The sequence below is a fragment of the Athene cunicularia genome, unplaced genomic scaffold (genome assembly GCF_003259725.1).
Source record: "Athene cunicularia isolate RWA unplaced genomic scaffold, athCun1 SCF_1, whole genome shotgun sequence".
Lineage (NCBI taxonomy): Eukaryota > Metazoa > Chordata > Aves > Strigiformes > Strigidae > Athene > Athene cunicularia.
The window spans coordinates 1,720,948-1,733,875 of NW_020799155.1; positions in this window are offsets into that span (position 1 = coordinate 1,720,948).

A 12,928-nucleotide genomic window follows, 5' to 3' on the forward strand; every position below is an offset into this window, starting at 1 on the left:
AAAAAAAAAAAAAAAAGTATCAGAGAAAGCTGAAGGGAGCATCCTATCTTCCTATCTAGAAGTGGTGTGACACAATTACTGAATTCAGGACTCCTTTCATCAAAGTGCTGTGATGACTTTCCTGTTCCTCACAGGTTTGTAGGATGATTTGATACTCTTTTCATCAAAGAGCATGAAACTTCATAGAACAGGTATGGTCTGTGGGCATTTGAGCACGGTTCTGCTAATCTGGCTTTTGTTCTATATTTAAGGTTTGGGTTTGTTTAAAAACAAAGCATAATGTGTTCGTGCAATTTAGCATGAGATGTGTTGTAGTTTGTGCTTTTCTGTCAAGCTCTGGTTCCTTAATTTTGCAACGTTTATGAAAGTAAATTTCTGTTCACTTTCAGATTGAATTATGATAGTAGAAAGGAATCACCGTATGCCCCAAAATAGAGGGAATATGCAGTTTCAGCATTCAAAGGTTACATAGAAGAATTAACTTGGAAAATATGTTGTGCTAAAATTGATATACTAATTTAAAAGTTAGGGGAATGAAGGGTGAAAAGTTCATATAGCTGTAGGCTTTTACACAATGTCTTGTAGCATTGTCTAGAAGCTTGTATGAGAATTTACAGTTTCCATATGGATTATTGATTAATAAATATACATTGTGCTGAATTTGCAAACCTTGGAGTACCTTCTCACTACTTGAATGTAAGGGGGGTAGGGGTGGTATTTGAATTTTTATGGATAGGGATGGTTTTTTATTGGCCCGGAATTTTAACAGGAAGGGAAGAGAATAAACTGTAAATCTCATTAAATAGATCAGTCAATGTCTTACGAAATTTGGTTTCATAGGACCATTTTCTAATTTCTAAATACTTGGCCATGTTTCATAACCCGGTTTGTACTGTGCCTAGTGGTGGAAGGCAGGATATGGGACTGCATTCTAGTCTTCTGCCAGTAAATTCATAGCTGTCAGGTGTCACTTGCACCAACTATAATACCCAGACTGAGAAAATTGTACTTATAAATTAACCCTGTATTTCACAGTTTCCCTGGTGCTAATCTATGTTGGAGAGTCTAGAAAAGAATCCCAGAATTTAATTGTTGTTAGTATCACATTGGTTTATGTTCTGACATAAACCAAATTTGTGTCAGGTACTCTCAATAGTATATGAATTTACTACTGTTGTGTTATTTGTTTATTGTAATATTCTCTGGACCTTCGAAATGGAGACTTAATAAAAATAATCAAATAGTGCTGTCCATAGCAGCAACAATGGCAATAAAGAATCAGACTAATCCACAAACAGAAACTCAGCATACTGAAAAGGAAGATTATCTAAGGAGTAATCACAGTTTTAATACTAATACCAAATTAATCCTCTTGAAATAATAATCTTACTCAAACCCCAGCACTGGGCATGAAAACGCAGTGCCTGAGTGCAGCTTGAGACCCTTCCTGAGATCTAAGGAGGACCCCCTGAGTCTGCAGGGGTTACAGACTTTGAGAGTGTCAGAGGGTAAATTTCACAGGGCTGGACACTGCCCCACGTCAAGCTAACAGTAAGTGGTGCCAGAGGTGGCCTACACTTGAGCAACACCACGTTACGAAATAATGATTGCTTTTTCTCTTCATGAACGATGCCAGAGGAGAGGACTCGGCGGTTTATCAAAATATCATGCTTAACTTCCAGCTCAGGATATTTCTGCATTTGAAATAAATTCAAGGGTGAATGTGCATTCAAGAATCTAATAAAACAGCTGCATTCTTGCATAGGACTTCCTTATTAACCCCCTTGGTTGTTCTGTGGAGTCAATTGTACTTTAAAAGGTAGGAATAGAAGAAACCTTTCCAAAGAATCACTTGCAAGGCATATTCATGAAGGATAGAGCAGTGAATGAATCCATGGGTCCTTTATGAACTGGTGTAAATGGGCACCTGTTTCCCTGATGTCTGGTATTTTTAAATGCTGAGCAACTTAAATCTAGCTCTACCTTCATAGACAGAACATTTTCTGACAAGAAAGAAGTCGTGCTTCTGATGCTGGACAAGGAAAATCTTGTGCTTTTGGAATGATAATGCCGGGACTGGATCTGTCCCAAACTTGCGTTGAGCTATTTGGAATTTCCCCCTTATTTTGTATGCTTTGTTCCCCCATTGGAAGCTGCTCGATGATGCATAACTCTACTATTTCACCTCTTGCTGTTGTGGCGTCTAAAAAATATATTCCAATAAGCCGCTCTGGTAAATGAAGATTCCTGGGATGATAGGTTCCATCTTCTTGGACAACATGGGACTGGCAGTAGATTCATTGCTGTAAGCAGTGGCATTTTTTTACCCAGTCATGGAGTTCTAAAAGGAGCAGTCTTACCTTCTTTGAAGCACTGGAAAAAAATGAGTCTGTCTTCTTTCCAGCAGTGGGATTTATTTTTTTTCTAATGAGTTAAATGGGCAGAAAGCTCTCCAGGACTAGCTTTGCATCTCAGGGCTCTTCAGTACCATAATGCTCTATTTGACACAAAAATGTTCTGCCTCTTAACAAGAGCCAGCTGAGAAGTTAATCTCCTTGAAGATCTGCATAACCATCTTGAAAGCCCATCTGTGAAACTCCTCATGTAGTTCCCTCCATCTCTACCCAGCCTATCTAAACTGAAAGGGAAGCAGAGCTTCAAGGGATAATGATAGAAAAGGTGGATTTCTCCTTATGAGAAATGTAGCTCTTTGGACTTCCTGACTGGCACCTCTGTGTAAAACAGTAAGATAAGGCTAATATTATGAGCAAGGGTTTTCTCTAAATGAAATGACTGGAGAGATTCAATGTTGGTCAGGCTGTATTTTAAGTCTAGACATTTTATATTCCTTTCAACTTTCTGACATTGCCATTCCCTCAGGCAAATTGATTTTGTTGGCAGTGTCCACTCGGCAGCTTATCCTTTTTACAGCTGGTGGCTGGTTCGTAGGAAAGCTCTTGTTCCTTGTTGGACCCTTATGATGAGAAACAACATAACAGCAGGTACGATTATTTCTGTTTTCCTTCTCTTGGTTTGATGAAAAATCTGTGGAGAGAGTGATAGGGAAGGAGGCTGGAACCTCTGAGAAGCAGATGTCCATTGCAGGTAATTAATGTATAGAACTATAGAACCCAAGAGTTTTATAGGGGATCTGACACATGTCAGGATACAGCTGACTGCTTTCCCTGAAGCTCCTTCTCTGTCAAGCATACTTACCTTTTGATGAATCTGTAACTATTGCTGGGTACAGAGGTCTCAAAGTAGGAGTCAGGTAACCCTTTCCTTGATTTATGGTGAGAAGGATGAGAAAGGATGTAATGCTCTTCAGGTGAACAGTTTGCCTTTTCCTCCCATTTATGCTTGAGCGTGGTTTGATCCAAATGACATCCCCAACATGAGAAGGAATCTTTCAGGTTTCTCTCACTGTTAAATTTCTTAAAGAATTCACAACAGACTAATCAGGACTTTTTTTGCAAGTATCCCTGGAGAAAGCAATAATGTTTGTGCTTGTAGTAGACTTTCTGCACAGCAAGTCTTGAACAGACTCTTATGCTATTTTCTGATTGGAATAACACTTCTGTGGCTTAAATGTAAAACAGGAAATCCCTTACTAATTCTGCAGATTGAAGTGTCTTCAAAGTAGCTAATAAGTGAGTTTCTCAATGGTTTGAGGTTTAAGATTAGTGTTTTTGTGAGCTCTTTGGAATGCCAATCCTTCCCTTCTACTGTGTATAGTCTAGAACTTCTCAGGAGTTCCCTCTATCACTGACATGCTTATCTAAGTTGCTTTATGTTTGAAATTGTGTTTTTTATTAAGGACTTCACAAATTCTACAGACAACTCTACCAGATTATTTCTGGGGCTCCTCTAGCAGACCAGCTGAACACCAAAGGAGAAAAAAAGCTTTCTCAATGCAGGCTGGAGAACTTGGGCATGCAACATCATTGGTCATTGGTCTTTTTTTTTTTTTTTTAAATCCTACTGATTTGTTACCAAATTTTTACAATTAACATCCTATCAAATATTTTAATATAGGATCATCTTTCTCAGTGACTGCCTGTCCATTTACAACTGTATTTTGTATAGTAGACTACAGTTTTTCATCTCAGAAATCTACCCTGGAGTATGACCAGCCATCAGAATGACTTCTGGAATTACTGGAATTCTGGAATTCCTCAAGCTGGCCAATTGACAGCACAGACACATGCAGCCTCAATGAGCAAGATATATTTATATTTTCTGTTGTGTGTGCTGCTTCTGCCTACTGAATCTTTGTTCACAAATGATCAATTTTTGTCAAGCACCATGTGAGAACATTCAACTTCTTAATATTACAAAATAAAATTCTGGTTGATTTACTCTAATTTTCAGGGGGTTCTTTTCTTTGGGAAACAGGTAACTTCATACTTTAAGACTGATTCTTTTATTTATTTATTTATTTATTTATTTATTTATTTATTTATTTAACAATGAAGTTTTTAATTAAATGAAGCAATTGCCTAGTAAATACCTTTCAATTTAAAAAAATGACAGGCTAATTACTTGTCCATTTTGCATTACTGAGAGACAAAACTTTGGCTGTGAAATGGAATTACAGTTTCTAGTATAAACTATGTTTGATGCTTTCAGAAGTGATTTTACTGACAACACGTGCTCTATAAGGGTCAAAATTGTTTTAAGAACCTTCTTTTTCCGATTAAAATTTGAGGTTTTTTTCTTGTCAGGGGATATGCGGTACTTAGAGTTCCCTAACTACCCACCCCCTTTCTCTTTCAGAGGATAGCAAGCTAAGAGGTCTCTCTCTACTTCCTTTCTGGGAACTTGCTAACATGTGCAATGATGCTGATAGGGAGTGCTGTACTGAAAGATTCGGCAGTTGAAAGTAATTGGCCCATGGCTGCTTCAACTGTACGCAATTTAACAATGCCATTCAGTCTCCCTAGAGTAGTCCAGTATAGCTGGAAAGCACTGTGGCTTGTCAGAGCAAACAGGCAGCTGGCATCCACAAGGTTCCAAATTCTCATTCTGCTTCCACTACCTGCTCTGTGTAGGGCCTGTCTCATCACCTTCTAGCCCTAGTTCAACACCTGCACTGCCTCCCTGTGCACTGAGGGTAATGCCTGTTTAACCACCAACACCGCACAGCCATTTTGAGTACTAACTTAAAGCCTCACTCACGGCCCTCAATGCATGCGTTGTTATAAAAACATGCAGGCAATCACAAAATATCAGAAGAAGCAACTTGGGGAAGAAAGCACACAAATAGTGAGCAAAGAAAATTCACAGAATTGTCATCTAGGTTAGAAAAGATCTTGAAGATCATCCAGCCCAACTGTTAACCTAACATTAACAGTTCCCAACTGCACCAGATCCCTCAGCGCTATGTTGACCCGACTCTTCAACCCCTCCAGGGATGGGGACTCCAGCACCTCCCTGGGCAGCCCGTTCCAACGCCCAACAACCCCTTCTGGAAAGAAATGCTTCCTAATATCGTCTGAAATTCCTTAGGAAGTGAAAATTCCTCAAACATTGTGCAAAACTGCAAAGAAACAAGAGTTTTGTCCACCAAAGCTGATGCTGGAAGCTAATACTCAACAGACTAGAGGAGACAGAAAAGAAATCAAGATCTTGTTACATTACACAAAAAATTAAACTGTATACAAACATTTGCTAGCCAGTGATGTAAATGGTTAAGAAAGACTTCCTATGAATACTAAACGAGTTTCTATTTTGACAAAAAGCAAGATTTTTCTGTGAGGTAAAAGGGAATTACTGCTGTGCAGCTACATGAATGTGCGCAGAACAGCTGCCGATACTGCCCCACTGTCAGAAGAAAGAATAGAAAGAGAAAGGGAGAAGCTAAAAACAGTGCAAGAACACAATAGCCAAACAGTTAAAAGCCAGTTAGATAAATATTAGCAAAGCATTGGGTCACATGTATGTGGTTTTGATCCTTCTTCTCAAAACCCACTGCTTCCTGTGATGAAACCAGAAGCGCAAATGATGTCTGCCTGACAGAGGTTGATGAATCTTTTAATGTAGGAATGGAACCTCACTACTAGACTATAGGGAAAAAAAAAAAAAAAAAAAAAAGTATAAAGGATTCACGCAATTAAAAAGTAAAGATCAGGAAGTAGTGGTGGGTGGCAAGATAAAGGCAACATTTGGACTAAATGTGTGGAAATTGTTTCTGCTGATGCAAATTATATGGGCATCTATCTTTATACTTCAGTATCAATATTGTAAACAAAGTTATGAAAATTATTATCAAGGAGCTATGATTCATTTCATAGGGAGGGGCAGGTGTAGAGACAATGCAGCATCATGATTTGAATGGGATTAAAAGTGAGACTGAAGATTAAGGTGTTTGCTATCTTCAGTGTTTCTGTGGATGCACTTCAAGTCCAGAGGGGTGTGTTAGAGAAATAACAAAGCAGTAGGATGTTTTCTGCATAAGATCACTATTGCTATAAAATGCTGTAAGAAATAACTGCAGGGGCACTAGAACCAGAAGGGAGAAAATCAGTTAAGAGCTGAAAAGTTTGGTGTGATATGATGTTATCTGATGTGATATTAGGACCTGGATTTTTACTGTACTCCTCAAGTGCACAGAGTGAAATGTCGGTGAGGTAGAGAATGAGGTGCTGGATGAGCTAATAGAGAAACCTTAAACTGAGATTGGACAAATACTCTTCTCACTCGCAACAGCAGCAGCTGATGTTTCTTCTAGTTATTGACATGTGTACCCCTTAATTAAAAATATATATATATATATATATATATATATATATAATTCTGTACTGCACCATATTTTCACCTCCTTGCTGCATGAAATCCCTCCACCAGCTTAGGAATTATATCGTCTTATACTCTTCTCTCTTTCTAGCCTTCTATTCCAGTTATCAAAGCTGGACCATCTCTGAGTATAAATGGAAGACAAATTTAATTGCTTGTGATAATTCTTTAAAAACTGGATCCAGCTTGGGACAGTAAATCCATGTAGTTGGATTACTATACTTACTAGAAGTGTCAAGAAGAGCAAGTGGTTGCAACTAGGAAAAAATATAGAATATTGAAATACCTCAGCCAAGAAATAACAGAATAAGACAAACCCATGGAGGCACCCAGGGGGCTTGATAAGCTCCGATGGTTCAGCCAACACTGAGATTAAAAAGAGATACCTCTTAACTGTTAAGTGCTGCAGAGAAATTGGAAAAATTACGGTATAATAAAACATTGTATTTGATGTTAAAGTGAAGCTTTATCCAGACAGTGCACTAATAGTATTACTCTCTGGAGTGGAAGGTGATGCATAAAATAAAACAGACATGAGAAGGCTGTAGGCAGTGTAGGTAAGAATTCTTCAAAAGATGGCAAGTGCCAAGTGGAACATTTTAAAATCAAATGTGGGTGTTAGAAAAAGATTAAGGTTTGAAATCATGGGACAGGAATAGCTGCAGAGAGATTAAGAACAGGCCTAGAAAAAAATTAAGGGCAGGCCAGCCCCAGAGTAATCACTGACAGGAGAGCAGGATGCTGTACGAGAAACACGCCTGTGATGTTCTGAACAGTGCGGTGAGCCCTAGCCGAGCATGACTGGGTACACTGTACTGACACACTGAGTAAAAAAGGTTAGAGATCATCACAGTACACTTCCCAAGTGACAACCCTCATAGCAGTAGTCAGCTGAGTGCAGGAAGGCATTCCTGTGCCCTTGAGCCCATTAACCTCCGCTTGACAAGCCGTGGCAGTGACTCTGAGTATCTACCTGGCTCAGACCTCTGTTCGCTAGGAGGCAGGTGAAAGCAGATGACTTTCATGTCCTCTGAAAAAATGGGGCATCAGATATGCTAAGTTTATACAAAAGTTATGAATACTCACTATAACTATTCTTTTTACACCACAGCACTTGTCATTTAATAGTATGCTGTCAAACTGAAATGTCACAAAAGATATACAACAAATACTTTGGTATAAAACTGAATTTGCATCAATTACATCTGACAAAGAATGGAATGAGCAATGTATTTTTGGCAGGCAAGTAATTAGTGAGAAGTGGTTTTGACAAAAGGACTGTTTTACAGCTCAGACAATTAAACTATTCAGTATTGCTCTGAGCTGAAAGGAACAATCTTTTCCCCTGTCTTGCCTTCAAAGCTGTAAGAAATCTGCAGCAGAACAGTATTACCGTCCATGAACAACGCCTCAGCTCACACACCTGGAGTGCTGCTCTACAGACTGTGCCTTGATTTTCTTGTTTTCTTGCCTCTATTACTATGTCCTGCCACTGTGGCCCCACCTTGTGTGTGAGGTTCAAATTTGTTGTTCCTATTTGCAAGCTTATGCCAGCATTCCCATTAGCAATGACTCTTCTGTTACTCTCAGAGGGATTTTAAGCTTAAGGCTCTTGAGGTGGAGGAGCTCTCAGATACTGACGTGTATAAATCGTTGGGATAGAATTCCAAACCAGAGGAATACAAGTTAAGAAAATATTACAAACTTTTCAGATATAAAAATGAAATGTTTAACATTTTCCTCTTTCACCACTAAATGCCAACACAAAGTACTTAACATCTTTTCCATTCATTTAGTTTCAATACATTGTCTTCTGAAAGCACACATCCTAGAAAGATTGATTTCACTATAACACATAGCAGAATAAAATTCAGGTTCTCCAATGCAGTGGGACTTTGACTGTGGTAAGTGCTGTAAAGATGATGGTATTCCATAATTGAAAATCAGGTATGTTGTCTTCGAGGGGCACTTGGTGATAATGAATGGATTGATTCTGGCAGGCGTGCTTTGTGCAGGTTTAAATCTTGCTTCACTTTGTTATTTGCTCGTCAGGACTTGTATTTTTCTGAAGTCATGTACTTGGGAAGGACTTGTCTGAGCAAGAATGTGCTACGTGAATTACTTGAATCAGCTTATAAACCTGCAGTGTTAAACTGTGCAAAAGGGTGTGTGGAAACACTTGGTTTGTTTTTTAGTTTTGCTTTGTTTCCTTTAATACATGTAGGTAATCACCTCAACATTTGCTTTCAGTGCAATGCTCTGGGAAGAGATCAGTTGCCATTCTGGATTGAACGCATAAGAAATTTTTAGGTAGAAACAGTGCAAGTGCATTGCCTGTATGCATATCATATCACTTGTCTCTAAAATATGGTGCTCAGTTCTGGTGTCTGTATAAAATGGAAATTAATAGAAAGGAGGGTTCAAACCATGGTCTACATAGAATAAGGAGAAGACAAACTATGTGAATCTTAGAGAATTCAATGTGCTTTATTTCTCAATAAGCCTATCAGTAAGGCCGAAGAGAGTTTTATTTTATGTAGATGTTTTTGAATATATAGATATGAGATATGTTACAGTAGAGCAAGGGAGAAGGATGGGCTTTTTGATCTCAACAGGAGCCTAGCAGTACCTTGGGGCTGCAGAATGATATAATAATCTTGCTGGCTATTGTAATCTCTTAAACAAGTTTGTTCCTCATACTGGAAAGAGTATAAGATGGTTCTTCTCGTAGTGGTGTGTATGGAGGACCTCAGTAGCTGTGCTTATTCCCCTTCTTCACAGGTCCTGAACATGGATGAAGCTCTTATGTCTCCACATTGAAATAATGACTGCAATTAATTGTCATGTGTCGGGGCTTCAGTCAGGTGCCCGGAGCAATCCTTACTTTCATGCTTAACTTGGTTTCTGGCATTTTAGTTTTTCTTTCTCTGAAACATCTGAGATAACTTAGAGTTGTAGCTAGCATAGGGCAGGCAAGCTGGGAGATGGTACAGAGGCCCTTCTCAAATGCTTTGACCATATGCCCTACTGAAATGTTCACAGTGATCTGAAGAGAGATGAGTAAGCCTTGAGAGAGGGTTTTTTCCACAGATCAGATTGCCAGGCACCTTTAAAAATGTTTTAATCCACTTTCCTAAGAAAACAAGGTCTACGTAGTCATGTGTGATTTTGGCCTGAAATAATCTGACGTTGTTGGCTAATTTAAGTGAAATGACAGGAAAATCATTGCGTCAGAGACATAAAGCTTTCATGGGCTTGGGGCAACTGGGTTAATGCAGTGGCAAAAGGTGTGTTCACCAGTGAGAAGTTTCTCTGTAGCAGACACCAAGGAATCCATCCAAGAGATCCATACCTTCAGAGCCACAATCCACAGAGCTAATAAATTGTTCTTAGCTTTTTATATGCTATCTTTTCTGGGATTATCATGGCACATCTCAAGTAAATTCCTAGTCCTGAAAGGCTTTCAGGTCTCATATTTCCTGTTGTCTACCAACAGCATGGCCAGTCCTTCTTTTTTAAGGACTAACATTCTTGCTTTACCTGGAATCTTTAGACACATTTTGGGTCATTTCTGTAATATGTAATTCACTGGTATGTGAAGGATCGGGTCTGATGACCTGGCATTGTCCTTAGGCTTTATTTAATTTGAAGAAAAAGCTCTCCTATGCAGTTTACCATGGCTCTGCACCATTGGTTATACAATGGAACTTTCTCGTGTTGTTAACAAAGCCTCTTCTTAGAGCAATATGCATCTTGTGATCCTGAAGTACAATAAACATAAAAACATATTTTTCCCAGTGAAAAAGGAGGTCTGGATTTATCAGGATTAATTTCTTCAAAAGGAAGTTTCTCTATCATGTCTCAAAGTTTTCAGCACTTAAAAGAAGATTATGTTATATTCTAGACAGGTTTGGATCTATCAAGGTAAATTCCCTAATGGTAGTTAAAAACATCACTTAGTACCATGTCTAAAACTGAGGGAAGAAAATAGCTGTGAAAGTCATACAAGGTGCTGCTTTTGAACATAAAATGAAAATTAATCAGCTGAGGAGCTAAGATCTTTATGTGCAAACCAAAGTAAAAAGAAGCAGCTTCATATAAAATCTTTGTCCTATTCAGTGGCTGTGAGTTCCACTAGCATTTCAATCCAGTTTTCCAGTTTACCACCTGGCCGTATTTTATTTAAAACACATTAATTGTACTCATTAATCTTTTTTTCTGCAGCAAATTGTGATGGCAATTTTGGTTATTCGAATGATTTTTTTTTTTTTTAAATATATATATATACATATATATATATATATATATATTTAAAATATGTTAATTATTCTGTGAATGCTACCAATTATCTTTCTGGATTAAATTAATCCATTTGGTTATGGCTTACTAGACTGATAACTTTTCAATTTCATGGCAAAACCATCTATTTTCACAAAACATGCTAAGCTTTTTTTTTCACTTTTTAGAAAATACTGTTTTCTTTTTAGAAAAGAATATGGGTGAGAAAATGTCGGTAAATGTGTTCCAGAAAATCATCACCCAACACATTACATCAAATCTTCTGTGGATCCTAGTAAGACTAGTAAGTCTGCTTGGTTCACTGACAAAACAAATCATTGTCCATTCATTTAGACATTATCTTCAAAATCGGTGCGATGAAATGTCATGCCAAACCTACCATATATATTCTCAGGAGACAATCAGTGGAACACATGGGCTACAAAAGTTACAAATGTTAATTGGAAAAAGAGCACGTGATCCTATCACTACAGAAATCTTGGTAGCAATTTTTAATGACAAGTATCTGAAAAAATGCTGTTTCTACTTCCTAATTAATAAGGACTCAAAGTGGAGTAACATTCAGGGGGAAAAAAAAAAATAAAAAAATAGTGTTTTCATCTTTTCTCTGTTTGCTAGCATTTAGACTCCATTTTGATATTAAATCTGTGCAACTAAATCTGTGTGTTTCTCTGACACCCACTGATTTTAGAAAGGATTCCATGTAGACCATGTAAAAATCCATCTTTGTTTACCTATGACAATACATAAAATACTTTTATTTTATGGGTAACCTCTTCTTCTTGCATGATTTCACCAAAGATTTCCAAGAGTAGATGTGACACATGAGTGCAGAAAAATATCTGCTGGTGGCCCCTGGGAGTAAAACAGGAACTATCTAAACTGGATTAAGAGATAAGTTTGGCAATCAATTAAAGAATAACAATGAAAACATTTTCTTTTCAAATTCTAATATATGTGTTTCAGGGTTTAGTCTGTGTTTTCAGATTTTGGGGTTTTTCAGTTTCATGCCACATTTTCATGTAGAATCCAGTATTACAGAGAAAAGGACTATTCCAGTACAAACACCTTGTTGAAGGCACTGACAAATAGTTTTGGATTTTCCCCAGACCCGATGAATATTCTAAAAAGAAATACACGTTCTTGAAAAGCATTAAAGCAAAGAGGGCTGCCCATACCCAACACAAATGTACAGCCCATGATTACTCTAGATACGGTCCTACCACTTGACACATGAGAAGCTAACAACTGGAAAAGGAGTGTCGCACAAATAACTTTGTCGGAAAAAATTAGCCTACGCTAACATTACTTTCAAGTGTGCGCCTGTCAAAAGGTGAAAAGAGAAGGTTCACTGAAGATTCATTTTAGTTTTTTGTAACTGTCAACAGAGGTCTGCTCTTCGCTATGATCTAAGCCTGATCGTGAAAAGGGATGGCTGAATGAGGTTTTAACCTATATTCTTTTTTCTGTGTAGGTGCCAGCAGGTCACCAAGTAAGGATTTCCAGTTAAGGTAAGCAAAGGTGAATAATAATTCACGACAGAAATTGTTCCCAGTTCTGCATGATGTGTGCACCTTTGCTTCTTCAAAACACTAACTCCATGTGAAGTGGTAATGCCAAGAGTTCCTTTACAGGAACTGACACGGGCATCTAAAAGCATTCAGCTGTGCCCTTGTGCTGGCTCTGCAGGTTTTCTATGTAGGTCACCATTTAATGTTTTACTGGCTCCACGGATCACTTTATATCAGAAAATGACAATGACTGCTCCAGTTAGAGTTTTGAATGGGGAGGTAGGAAGTTAGAAGTTGAGACCACCTGAAAGAGAAGAGACTTG